Source organism: Sus scrofa, chromosome 15 (genome assembly GCF_054392235.1).
Source record: "Sus scrofa isolate SSC_HxYL_T2T_F1_AM1 chromosome 15, Sscrofa_HxYL_maternal_Yorkshire_Landrace_v2.0, whole genome shotgun sequence".
Classification (NCBI taxonomy): Eukaryota; Metazoa; Chordata; class Mammalia; order Artiodactyla; family Suidae; genus Sus; species Sus scrofa.
Window position 1 is genome coordinate 108,420,072 of NC_139397.1, and position 13,009 is coordinate 108,433,080.

Genomic DNA, 13,009 nt, shown 5'->3' on the forward strand with positions numbered 1-13,009 from the left:
GTTGATGGGAAATAGGGAGAATGGCTATGGAATAAGTAGCAAATGCTTCCTGGTGGTTGGTTTACATAAGATTAAATGCAATTACCTGTTCCTCTGACTCACTAAGGAGTTTCTCAGTCCAAGAGGCAAGGTCTGCACCTGGTATTTGAGGGAAGCCAAAGGCCTCTCTGATTACTTACCTGCCAGAGTGTCCACATTAGCACAGATCACGTGAGTAGATTAATCCATTATTAACTCTAGTCATCTAAGAAAGAAAATCTCCCTAGAAAATAAATCATCCCTGTTGAGATTGAGGTGTTGTAATAGATGGCAAATGCTCTAAAAAGGGAAGAGTATTAACATTATAAGACTGGAGGATATTTTCCTTGGTGGAATTCAGGACATACTGTGTCACAAAATTCAGCTAACAAATAGGAATTTGTTGAAGTACCAAGTGTGAGTTGTCTGCAGGAAAAACATGAAAGGTACAAAAGGGGCTAAGATTTTTTTTTTTTTGTCTTTTTTGCCTTTTTCTAGGGCCAATCCCGCTGCACATGGAGGTTCCCAGGCTGGGGGTCTAATCGGAGCTGTAGCCACCGGCCTTCGCCAGAGCCACAGCAATGCGGGATCCAAGCCATATCTGCAACCTACACCATAGCTCACAGCACCGCCGGATCCTTAACCCACTGAGCAAGGCCAGGGATCAAACCCACAACCTCATGGTTCTTAGTGGATTTGTTAACCACTGAGCCACAACGGGAACTTCAAAAGGGGCTAAGATCTTTGAAAGCAGCTAACTTCCTCATAGAAGCCTCAAGCTTAAATCCCACAGGCTTACTCTGAGACAAAAATATCGCATACTTCCTAAATATTACCGCGCACTTCTGTACCTCTTTCTGCCAAGATATCCTCAAATTATCAGCAAGCAGGATCAATTATATTCTTCTTACCCAGTATCATGCATAAAACCACACAATGTCAACTCCTTTGGAGAAGTGACAGGAACCTTCCAAACCAACCATGTGATCTCACTCTGTGAGAATCCATTTCTGGGCATCTCAAGACAGATCCAGTAATAACAAGCTGTACCAATTGTAGAGCTGCTAACAACAACAAACAACAACAAAAACAACAATTCAACTATATTTGACCCAGTAGAGGATATTCATTTAATGTTTGATCATTTTTCAATTAAGAGGAAAATTACAAAGCAACAAAACCTTTTTTAAACAGGTTTGACTTTGCAGTAATTTATCAGTAACAAAAAGACATCTGTTGTTATTTTCACCATTTGGTGCACACACATCACACATAATATATTGGGGCTTTTACAAATAATGATTCATTATAATGTAAATTCTCTTTAGAGGCTCTCCCATGCAAACAATGGGCTATATTTTTAGAGGTCTCCTTTTAAACCACTGCCTATAAGACAAGATGATTTTAGGCTAGAGGGAATTTGAAGGGAATTTACAGAAAACAGAGACAAATGCTTTTTCTAGGATGATTCTGAATTAAAATCTTTCATTTACTTATAATTTTTCCCAACTGCTGCTATTCACAAAAACTTTCTAAATTCTACACTATTGGCTTTTCTTAGTAATACAATACTTCAGCCTCTGCTTAGAGTGGAGAACTTTCAGCCCAATAGTTTCAATGCATTTAAACTTTTGCATTCAGCAATACCAGTTGTAATACTATGCATGCTCTACAAACATGTGGGGAGTCATCCCCAGCCTGAAATTTAGCAGGTTACCTTTCAGTAACACACTCTGCTCTAGTCAGGATATAAACAGGAAATGGTTTTTTTTCAGTTTACCAATTCAAATACATATAACTTGCTATAGTAAGTTTTCCTGTGATTACCGATATTAGAGATTTTATAAATGCCATTTCAGTCTAGAAGAATCAAACTTTATTTTATGAATCTATAAGCTGTCTGTCTGAAATCACATTACATGTTTAAGAAATGTTATTGTTTATTTTAGTGCACTGAAATGAATGTTTCAAAGTTAAAAAAAATCATACCCAACATAAAAAGTTTTTGCTCAAATCTATTCATTCAGAAAGAATCTAAATGAAAGAATCTAAAATGTTCAAGGATTTTTTAAAAAAGAAATATCTTGTTATCAGAAAAGTACCCATCTTTTAAAATATGTTGAGTTGCACGCTAGTGCACAATGTTTAGAAAGCAGTTTTGGGAGTTCCCGTCGTGGCTCAGTGGTTAATGAATCCGACTAGGAACCATGAGATTGTGGGTTCCATCCCTGGCCTTGCTCAGTGGGTTAAGGATCTGGCGTTGCCGTGAGCTGTGGTGTAGGTTGCAGACGTGGCTCGGATCCCGCGTTGCTGTGGCTCTGGCGTAGACTGGCAGCTACAGCTCTGTTTGGACCCCTAGCCTGGGAACCTCCATATGCCACGGGAGTGACCCAAGAAATAGCAAAAAGACCAAAAAAAAAAAGAAAAGAAAGTTTTGAAGCTCACAGCTCTGACATTCCCTGAACGTCAGGGAATTTACCAAATTCCCTGAATTTGGTAAACAAAATCTTTTTGATGTGCCTTCCTCCAAGATTCAGTCTAATGGATGTAAAATGGAAAATAATTGGCTATACAGAATTAGCTACCAGGCTTCCTTTACCCTAATGTGTACTTTTCCCCAGTTTGACTTTTCTAAAATCAAATGTTTTCATATTAACGTGATTGTATTTAAACTAGTGTCATGTTCTTTTCCAATGAACTGGGAGGATTTTTGTTTGTTTGTTCAACTGTTTTTATGAATCCTCTCTGCTTTCGGAGAGATTTGGTGTGGCCTGGTACAGCTGGAGCCCTCAGGATCATCATCTGCCAACTTTCCGTATGTGCCTTATCATGAAAAAGGAAAGAAGCTGTTTTCAAATCAGGGGTGAATCTTACAATGGATGGAATCTGCAGAAGTGTCTGCACTTTACAGGTATATTGAACAAGCTGCTTTTAACTTATTTCATTCTTTCTGAGACTCCACAGAGAATATATTCATCATATTAACATATTAGCTCTAGAACCATGACCTCAGCTTACAGGTGATTTTCAAGTAAATATTTATGTAGCCAAGAATTATACTTTCACTGTCACTATAAAGCTTGCCTCAAGGGGAAACCACTCTTGATAAAAATCTAAATAAGCCAAAAATCAGAGCTTAATTTTCTGTACAATTATCTTTCGCAGTTTTTTTTTTTTAAGAAGTAACCAGCTATTTAAGACTAACACACTTTGAATTCTGACATTTAAAGTTTTTGGCAACTTACCATTTGATCCAGCAATCCCACTCCTGGGCATCTATCCAGAGAAAACCACGACTCGCAAAGGCACATGTACTCCAATGTTCATTGCAGCACTCTTTTCAATAGACAAGACATGGAAACAACATAAATGTCCATCAACAGAGGAGTGGATCAAGAAGATGTGGTACATATACACAATGGAATGTTACTCAGCCATTAAAAGGAACAAAATACCAACATTTTTAGCAACATGGATGGACCTAGCAATTATCATGCTAAGTGAAGTCAGCCATACAATGAGACACCAACATCAAATGCTTTCACTGACATGTGGAATCTGAAAAAAGGACAGACTGAACTTCTTTGCAGAACAGATGCTGACTCATAGACATTGAAAAACTTATGGTCTCTGGAGGAGAGAGTTTGGGGGGTGGGGGATGTGCTTGGGTTATGGGATGTAAAGCCTGTAAAATTGGATTGTTATGATCATTATACAACTATAGATGTGATAAATTCATTTTAGTAATAAAAATAAATAAAAACTAAAAATAAAATAAAAATAAAAAAATTTTAAAATGAAATAAAAAATTTTTTTAAATAAAAAAAACAAAAGTAGGATATATTCAGGAAATTCCTGATTCTTTATGGCAATGTCAGAGTTTAATGGCTTGGATAATAAAAAGATATAATTCAAAATTTAAAAAAAAATAAATAAAGTTTTTGGCAGCTAAACGACCAGTAATAAAGGATCTGGCTGTAAACTGCAAACCTGAGTTATTAACATGTGCTCTTCTTTTTTTATGCTGGAAAATGTAAAGATTTGTCCCACTTTAGGATGCCTGACTAGCTCTTATAAAAAAATTTCTTGATCTCATAATTGGTTTATATTTTGGATTTTATCTGAAATAATATAAAAATGGCTTGATGGTATAATGGAAAAATTAATGATTGATAATGGACATAACCACTTTTCCATAGATTTGAGGGTTTGTCTTATTTATTTTTGGCAGGGGGGCATCCTGCAGCCCATGGAGTTCCCAGGCCAGGGATCAGATCTGAGCTGCAGTGGAGACCTAAGCCTCAGCTATGGCAATGCCAGATCCTTAACCTACCGTGCTGGACCAGGGATTGAACCTGAGTCCCAGCATTCCCAAGACACCACAAATCCCATTGTGCCACAGTGGGAACTCCTGTATTATTGTTTTGTAGACCTAGTCAACAATGACCTGAATATTATCATTTAAAAAAAGAGAAAGATGGAGTTCTCTGGTGGCCTAGTGGTTAAGGATTCAGCATTGTCACTGCTGTAGCTTAGATTTGATCCCTGGCCTGGGGAATTTCCACATGCCACAGGAGTGACCAAAGAAAAAAAGAGAGAGAGAAAGATATGTGGTCATTTGACCAAAGGCAACATATAAATCAAATGTCTCTTCCAGTATAAGAGTCATACAGCTGAAAGTATTTCCCCCAAATTAGAGATGTGTGTGTGTGTGTGTGTGCAGTGATACACATACATATAGTGATATACATTTAATATGTTATATATTCAGCAATGATGCAAACTACATCATTCTTAGGGTATTGTTAACCATAGAAGTCCAAATTCAGACTTGACCAAGTGAAGAGAAGCCATGGGAAGTTACTTAGCATTAGGAAAAGACAGAACTTGGAATTGCAAAATCAGGGATAAAGTTCCTACTCAATCCCTAAGCTAAGAGATTTTAGGTTAGTCACTTAATCTCTCTAAGCCTCATTTTCCACATCTGTCTGTCACTTAAGAATAATATGTGACTTCAGATGGTGTTTGGGGATTCAAATGATATAATGGAAATATATATACCTTATAAATTACAAAGTGCTCTACAAGTGTTATTTTAAAACATTTAAAAAATAAAATCTGGGCGTTCCCGTCCTGGCTCAGTGGTTAACGAATCCAACTAAGGAACCATGAGGTTGTGGGTTCAATCCCTGGCCTTCCTCAGTGGGTTAAGGATCCGGCGTTGCTATGAGCTGTGGTGTAGGTTGCAGACGCAGCTCGGATCCCACGCTGCTGTGGCTCTGGCGTAGGCCGATGGCTATAGCTCCGATTCGACCCCTAGCCTGGGAACCTCCATATGCCGTGGGAGCGGCCCAAGAAATGGCAAAAAGACAAATAAATAAATAATTAAATTAAATTAAATTAAATCTGAGACAATTTCCTGGATGAGCAGGGCTTTCAGGAATTATTTAAATAATCAGAAAAGAAGAGCACCAGAAATTGAACTTGGCATAGCGAATTATGAGACAGTCATGGTTCATGCTCACTTCCCAGGCCAGTGTACTTACTCCAGGAAATCCATTCCCTCAGGCTGTGGAAGATCTACTCTGTGCAGGCCTGGGAGCCAAGGGGAAATTTTTCAGCCTCTTGAACTATTCTCACTAGTTGGTTTCTTCACTCATTCTCTGCTCTGGATACAGAGAGGACTAATAGCCAAGGCACCAACTCTTCCAGAACTTAGAGTCTTAAGAGGCACAACTTATATTTATCCAAATACATAAAAACAGTGAAAAGACTTTAGGGGATGAGTTCAGGGGGCTCTTAAGCATTTGAGAGCTGGACTTGCTCTATTTTGTCAGAAAGCTTTCCAGAGGAAATTAACATTTGGGACAAAACATGAATGATGGCTAGGCAGCAACTAGATAAAGTTGGAGGGCAGGGCAAAGAGGAGTAACAGAGGGAACTGTCTTAGCAAAGACACTGAGACAGAATGAATGGAAAGGAGGAAGTGTTGATGGAGCCTAGGACTGGTGGCAATAGGAGAAGCAAGCAGGAGCCAGTCTTTATCTAAGAGCAGAGAAGTGACAAGATTACTTTTTTGAAATAACACTGTGGAGCATGAATTGGCAGGCAGGGAGACAAAAGTGAAAAACAGTAGTTTGATTAACATGGAAAGTTTGACTCAATGGAGAGAATCTGCTAGCTTCAAAAGAGGTTTGGGTACAATCCCATGTCTGTGGATGTTTAAGAGGAAATGTTGAGGAATAAGTCTTGAGGGGCTCCAGCTCTCAAGGTTTCAATGGAGGGGGGAGAAGTCGAAAAAGAAGAGGTAGGAAGATAACAGGGGGGGAAATTGCTGCTGAGTGGTCAAGTAAGATGAAGACTGAAAAAGTGCCCATTGGATTTAGTGACCTGGAAACCTATTAAGTCATCAGCAAGAACCATATTGGAGGAGACATGGGAAAAAGTCAAAGAGTGAGAAGCAATAAGGAAATTGGGCTAGTGCCTGTCGTGGCACAGTGGAAATGAATCTGACTAGGAACCATGACGTTGCCACTTCTATCCCTGGCCTCGCTCAGTGGGTTAAGGATCCAGCATTGTTGTGAGCTGTGGTGGAGGTTGCAGACGCAGCTCAGATCTGACATGGCTGTGGCTGTGGCATAGGCTGGCAGCTATAGTTCCGATTAGACCCCTAGTCTGGGAACCTCCATATGCCATGGTGAGGCCCTAAAAAAGGAAAAAATAAAAATAAAAAATAAGGAAATTGGGCTAATTTAAGACATTTGGTTATGAAAACGATAAGCAAAAGTGTGATAGCTGAGGGGGGATATGGGCAGGGAAATATTGGGGGACATTTTATCCACACTTCAAATTGTGAGTCAGTCAGTCTAATGGTCTAGAATATCTTTCTCCCTTAAATCTGGGGCAGTGTTGGTTGTATCCATACAGTAGCTTTAGAGAGTATTTGAGGTGGAGGATAGAGATTAGACTAATATATGTACATTCCAGAATTCATCCACGATCAGCAAGTACACACCAGGATTTATGGTTTCTAAAATTTAGTGACACTCAGTGGTACAGTGCTGGAAGGAAAGGAAAAAAAAGATGTAATATTTCTTCTCATAAGTGTGGGGCTTTCATTCTTTCCTCTCATGCGAAGAAGACTCCTTTCCCCAAACAACTATTTAAAGTAATGTCCTGTTCCCTCCTAACATCTCTTGTGGGTACATTTCCTCCATCTCTGTCTTCACTGGCTTGGAAATATCTCCTTCTATATTGGACCCCGCCAACCCAGGGAGAGGGACCACTACCTTCTCCATCCCAATTAACACTCTTTGTCCTCTTACCGCAAAGAGACTTCCCCTGAGCAGCCTAGATGTTATGCTGGCCTGTGCTGAGGTTGATCAAGATGAGATTCCAGCCCTTCTTGCCACTCTTGTCAGCTCTTCTCTGCCAATCACTAATAATAAACTACATGCCAAGGGTTGGCAGTTAATGCTTGTCTTGCAAACCGTGCTGAGCTCGGCCTCCAAATATAGGCTTAACCTTGTGTAGATCTCACTGCCTCTTCTTGGAAGTTTTCTTCTAGTTGAACCTAGATGTTGATGGGTGGGGTAGTATATACTACAACTCAAATGTATTTTTAAAAAGTGAATTTATTTTCTGTTTCGGTTCTAATTTATTAACTATTAATTAGAAATCCTAAGGCTCACCAATACTTAATAAAATTTTAAAAAAAGTGAATTTATTTTTTATTGCTGTTCTAATTTATTAACTATTAATTAGAAATCCTAAGGCTCACCAATACTTTATAAAATTAAAAAAATTTTTTTGAGAGCATTCTGAAACCATTTACCTTTTGCTGAGCACTCAAGTGCAAACATAAGAATTACATCAGTGGGAGGTGTCTTGGTGTCTCCGAAATGAAACAATGCAAATAACTTGTTCATGGCACTTTCCATTTTTAAAAAAATCCAAAACTGAAGTTATACAGTTGTACACTTTAAAAAACAAAGCAGGACAAAAGACATGAACAGACGTTTCATTGATGAGAATATACGGATAGTAAATAGGCACATGAAAATATACTGAACATCGTTAGGCATCAGATAAATGCAGATTAAAACTACAATGAAATTGGTGTTCCCGTTGTGGCTCAGCAGAGCGGGAGCTAGCATCCATGAGGACGCAGGTTTGATCCCTGGCCTTGCTTAGTGGGTTAAGGATCTGGCATTGCTGTGACCTGTGGTGTAGGTCGCAGATGTGGCTTTGGACCCCAGGTTGTTGTGGCTGTGACTTAGGTTGGCTGATACAGCTCTGATTCCACCCTTATCCTGGGAACCTCCGTATGCCATGGGTGCGGCCTTAAAAAGACAAAAACAGGGAGTTTCCGTCGTGGCGCAGTGGTTAACGAATCTGACTAGGAACCATGAGGTTGTGGGTTCGGTCCCTGCCCTTGCTCAGTGGGTTAACGATCCAGCGTTGCCATGAGCTGTGGTGTGGGTGGCAGACGCGGTTCGGATCCCGCGTTGCTGTGGCTCTGGCATAGGCCAGTGGCTACAGCTCCGATTCGACCCCTAGCCTGGGAACCTCCATATGCCGCGGAGCGGCCCAAAGAAATAGCAAAAAGACAAAAAAAAAAAAAAAAAAAAAAAGACAAAAACAAAACAAAACAAAAACACTCACACAATGAAATATCACTATCTACCTATCAGAATAGCTAAAATGAAATTAGAACACCAAATTCCAGTGAGGATGTGCAGAAAGTAGATCACACATACATTGCTAGTAGGAGGTAAAAAGGTACAACTGCTCTGGAAAACACCTTGACAGTTTCTTAAACAACCAAACAAGCAATACTACTCAACTCAGCAATTACACCCTTGGGCATTTATCCCAGAGAAATTAAAATTTATGTTCACACCAAAAGCTGTACATGAATTCTCATTGCATTTTAATTTGTAATAGCCAAAAAGTTGAAACAGCCCAGAAGTCCTTCAATAGATGAATAGTTACTTAAACTGTGGTACATTCCTATGAATCAACTCTACTTAACAACAAAAAGAAATGAAATATTGCTACTTGAACAACTTGGATGAATCTTCAGAGAATTATTCTGAGTAGAAAAAAAAAGCCAGTCCTAAAGGTTATATCTTATATGATTCCATTTACACAACATTTTTTTGATGTTGTATTCCATTTATGCAACATTTTGTGACAAAATTTTAGGAATACAGAGTAGATTAGTGGTTGCCAAGGGTTAGGGCTGAGGGGGTGGTGAGAGGTGTAGAGTGGGGAAAAAAGTGGATTATAAAAGGCCAACAGGATGGATCCTGTTCATTATCTTGGCTGTAGTGACAGATACAGGAAAAACTACATGTGATAAAATTGCATAGAACTAAACACATGTATTCATACACAGAAATGAGGATAAGTAAAATTGGGACTATCTCAGTAAGATCAGTGGGTTGTATTAAGGTCAATATTCTGGTTGTGACAATATATTAGGGTTTATAAAATGTTACCACAAAGAACTGGGAAAAATATAAACATGATCTCTCTGTATCATTTCTTACAATTGCATGTGAATCTATAACTGTCTCAATTAAAATTTTCAAGTAAAAAGAATACAAAGCAAATGTTTTTATCACCGTCTACCACCGTGGGTTTCTTTTCTTTGCAAAGTACTCTTCTAAGCAAAATGGCGACGAGGAATGCTCGTAGTAAACATACGCCTTGCCACACGGAGGTTAAGACAGCTGTGTCAATAGGAGAGCCTACTGCATAAGCTGGAAAATGATAGTTCAAGCATTTTTTATTCATATAGTCAATAAATACTTTATACTCTTTTCAAATAATGTCAGGAGCCAATTTACTATCTGAAAACCACAACTATTAATTTTCTCAACCTTTTTTTTTTTTTTTTTCCATCATCCACTTCTACGAAAATGTAAGTAGGCACTTCCATCTGGGCAGGATTTTATAAAAGGCTCTGTAACTTGCCTGACAAAACTTTGACTTTGTTTCATACCCAAGCAGTAACTGTGAGGAACTCCTATCCATCTACAACCCAGATTCCTGTGATTTCAGCAGCAGGCTTGGTTGTGAATTCTCTGCTCTGCCCCTCTTTTCACAAGGACATCTGAATCATGAGATGGTAGCTCACTGCCCCAGCTTCTCAACAGATTACCATTGCAGCAATCGGGTCATATTTTTTTTTAAAAAAATCTATTACTAATTCACCCTAACACAGACATACTTTTACAAGCTTGGCTTAACATTTTACTTTGTATTTCAGAAAAGGTTATTATAAGAAATAGCCATAGGAAGACTGTTTATGCAATTTCTCAAACTCTGTATTGAATGTACTGTCTACTATATGACCAATGTCTCCAATGTAATGACTTCTGAGATGAATTTCTCTTAGAGTACTGGGGAAAAACAAAATGTCTCTTTGGATACAAAAGGATAATTTCTCAGATTGGATCATGAGAAATATATAATCAAACTTGATTTTTATTTTTGTCCTATCAAAAAACTCAGGAGTTGCTATTGTAGCTCAGTGGAAATGAATCTGATTGGCATCCATGAGAACGCAGGGTCAATCCCTGGCCGCACTCAGTGGGTTAAGGATCCAGCCTTAATCTGAGCTGTGATGTAGTTTGCAGATGTGGCTGGGATCTGGCATTGGTATGGCTGCAGTGTAGGCCAATGGCTACAGCTCCAATTCGACCCCTAGCCTGGGAACCTCCTTATGCTGTGAGTGAGGACCTAAAAAAAAAAAGAAAAGAAAAAAAAAGAAACTCAGATATGTTTTGTGCTCATTTACTACATCTACCTAGCTATAGATTTTCCCCCTTCTTCATAGCTATTTACTTCAATACAATTTGTCTTAAATTTTGTATTCATTTAATTTTATCCAAGATTCCAGCCAATTTAAGTTCATTTAATTCTAATAATTTAATAATAAAATCATTATAGCACTATTTTAGCACTATTTATTTTAAATCTTCTTACAAAAAGATAAAAAATATACTCGATGAAACAGAACTAGCAAAAGGACATGGGCAGGATTACTTAATGTGCTTGTATTTCCATTCATTTTAAAACTTAAGACTCAGTTTCTGCTGTGACTCAGCAGGTTAAGGATCCTGTGGCAAATCTTTGCCACAGCATAGATTTGATTCCCCAGCCCAGCCCAGTGGGTTAAGGATCTGGCGTTGCCGTAGCTGCAGCTGGGATTCAGTCCCTGGCCCAGAACCTCTATATGTCACATGTGTGGCCAAAAACAACAACAACAACAAAAAAAAACCCAATGAAAAACCTTAAGACTCAGGGATATTAACTTCCCCATTTTAACAACTTCATAGGTTCTGTTGATTTAAGAGAAATTTATTGCTTGGATCTAAACTTAAATTGCCAAGTATAGCTCATATAGTAAATAAGGAAGGAAGGAAGAAAAAGAGAGAGAGAGAAACAAAGGAAGAAGGAGAGGAAGAGAGAAGAAAGAAAGAAAACAAACCAATCCTGCCAGAGATTCCTCCAAACAGATTCTGGTCCTAAATAAGAGAAATGACTCTTAAGTAAATGTGTTTTCTGCTTGGTTATAAGCAAAATCAACAAGGGAGGAAAACTTTGATCACTAAAAGCTGATACATTAATAAAAAGCTGACTAGGATACAAACGTTACCACTGAAGGAATCTCGTTTCTGATCTGCCAGCTTGCAAACCAAAAACCAGTGACGAAGGACATCACACACATCTTGGCTTTATGTAGCCATCTTTTTCTTCTACCCTCTACCAGGAGCCCAAGGATACATTATACTTGTGTAAAAGATAGTCCAAGTCGGCAGCTGTGTTCCAATTTACCTCCATCTCTATTCCCTTCTTTTATATCAAAAGTGATTTCTATTAGAATTCCAGAGAAAGCTGGATAAAGACTACTGAGTCATGTGGCCACCCAGCCTGATCCTTCCCAGAGTCATTTCATTTTGGAGCTCTCGACTGTGGTTTTCCTTGGTTTCTTTGGACAGTATTTCCCAATGTCATCACTTGAAGGTTGGACCATGGTAACTTGTCTGGTTTACTGTGATCTTCCTTGATGATTGCTCTTGTTGGTAACAGTTTCAGTCAATGGTGACCATTCTGTTAGGAGTGTCCTTCACTTTTGTACATGTCTCCTATGACCCTATGTCTTAACTGATGCTGACTTATTCATATAAATACAACTAGTACCCAAAAAGGAGAACCCAAGTAGCAATATTTGGCTCATTGCATAAATTCCAGACCTAGCCCCTTCACCTAAGTGTTTTTAGATTCTCTTTATCTTGTTCCTGGATTCCTAGGTTCCTTCATGAATTTTGGAACCATAAATAATTTGCGGAGGGTTGGGTTGTTGTTGTTGTTGTTTTTGTTTCTGATTTTGACCTATAGCACTCTTTCTTAGATGTATACTACAACCAAGTTCTCTGAATGTCTCTGATTCCTATGGTTGAATGGTAATTTCCTTGTATAGTACCCCACAGGCCTATCTTATTCTTCCTTCAACTCCATTAAGGGTTCTAAACTCTTTTCAGGCATTGTTTTCAAAGCCTCTTTTGAGTGCTAATTCCCATTCCTCTAAGGAAGCTTCCTCTGGTAAGGGAAGGGAGGAGAATCAGAGCTGCTTCACAGACTTTTTCTTTCTCTTTTTTGAACCAAGGCTTAAGCCTACCCTTGTTACAAATGCCATAAGAATACTTGAGAATGTCCCACCTAGGGGATGCTGTGCAGAGTCCATCACTTCCCTATTTCTAAGCGGCCACTTGACCAAACACCCAGATTCTTTTTCGTTTTTCTTACTTACCCAAGGCCCTCATCCAAATTGGATCACAGGAACATCCTTAGCTACTTCATAGTTCTTCAAGCTGGATAAATTTATTGAGTGCTAATGTTCAAAGTAGTTACCACTTAAACTAATAATTTGAACTATTCCACTTAAATGGTTTCAGTCCCAATGGCCTTCTTTCAATTC

The 13,009-nt window shown here is 38.7% G+C and overlaps 1 long non-coding RNA gene across 1 annotated transcript in view; it reads right to left on the reverse strand.

Annotated features, from left to right (window-relative positions):
- The window catches only part of LOC110257192 (uncharacterized), a 127,627-nt gene that overhangs the window by 52,024 nt on the left and 62,594 nt on the right, over nt 1–13,009 (reverse strand). Inside the window, exon 4 of the long non-coding RNA XR_014829380.1 lies at nt 3,264–3,354. This is a non-coding gene — a long non-coding RNA (uncharacterized LOC110257192). The remainder of the gene's footprint in view (nt 1–3,263; nt 3,355–13,009) is intronic.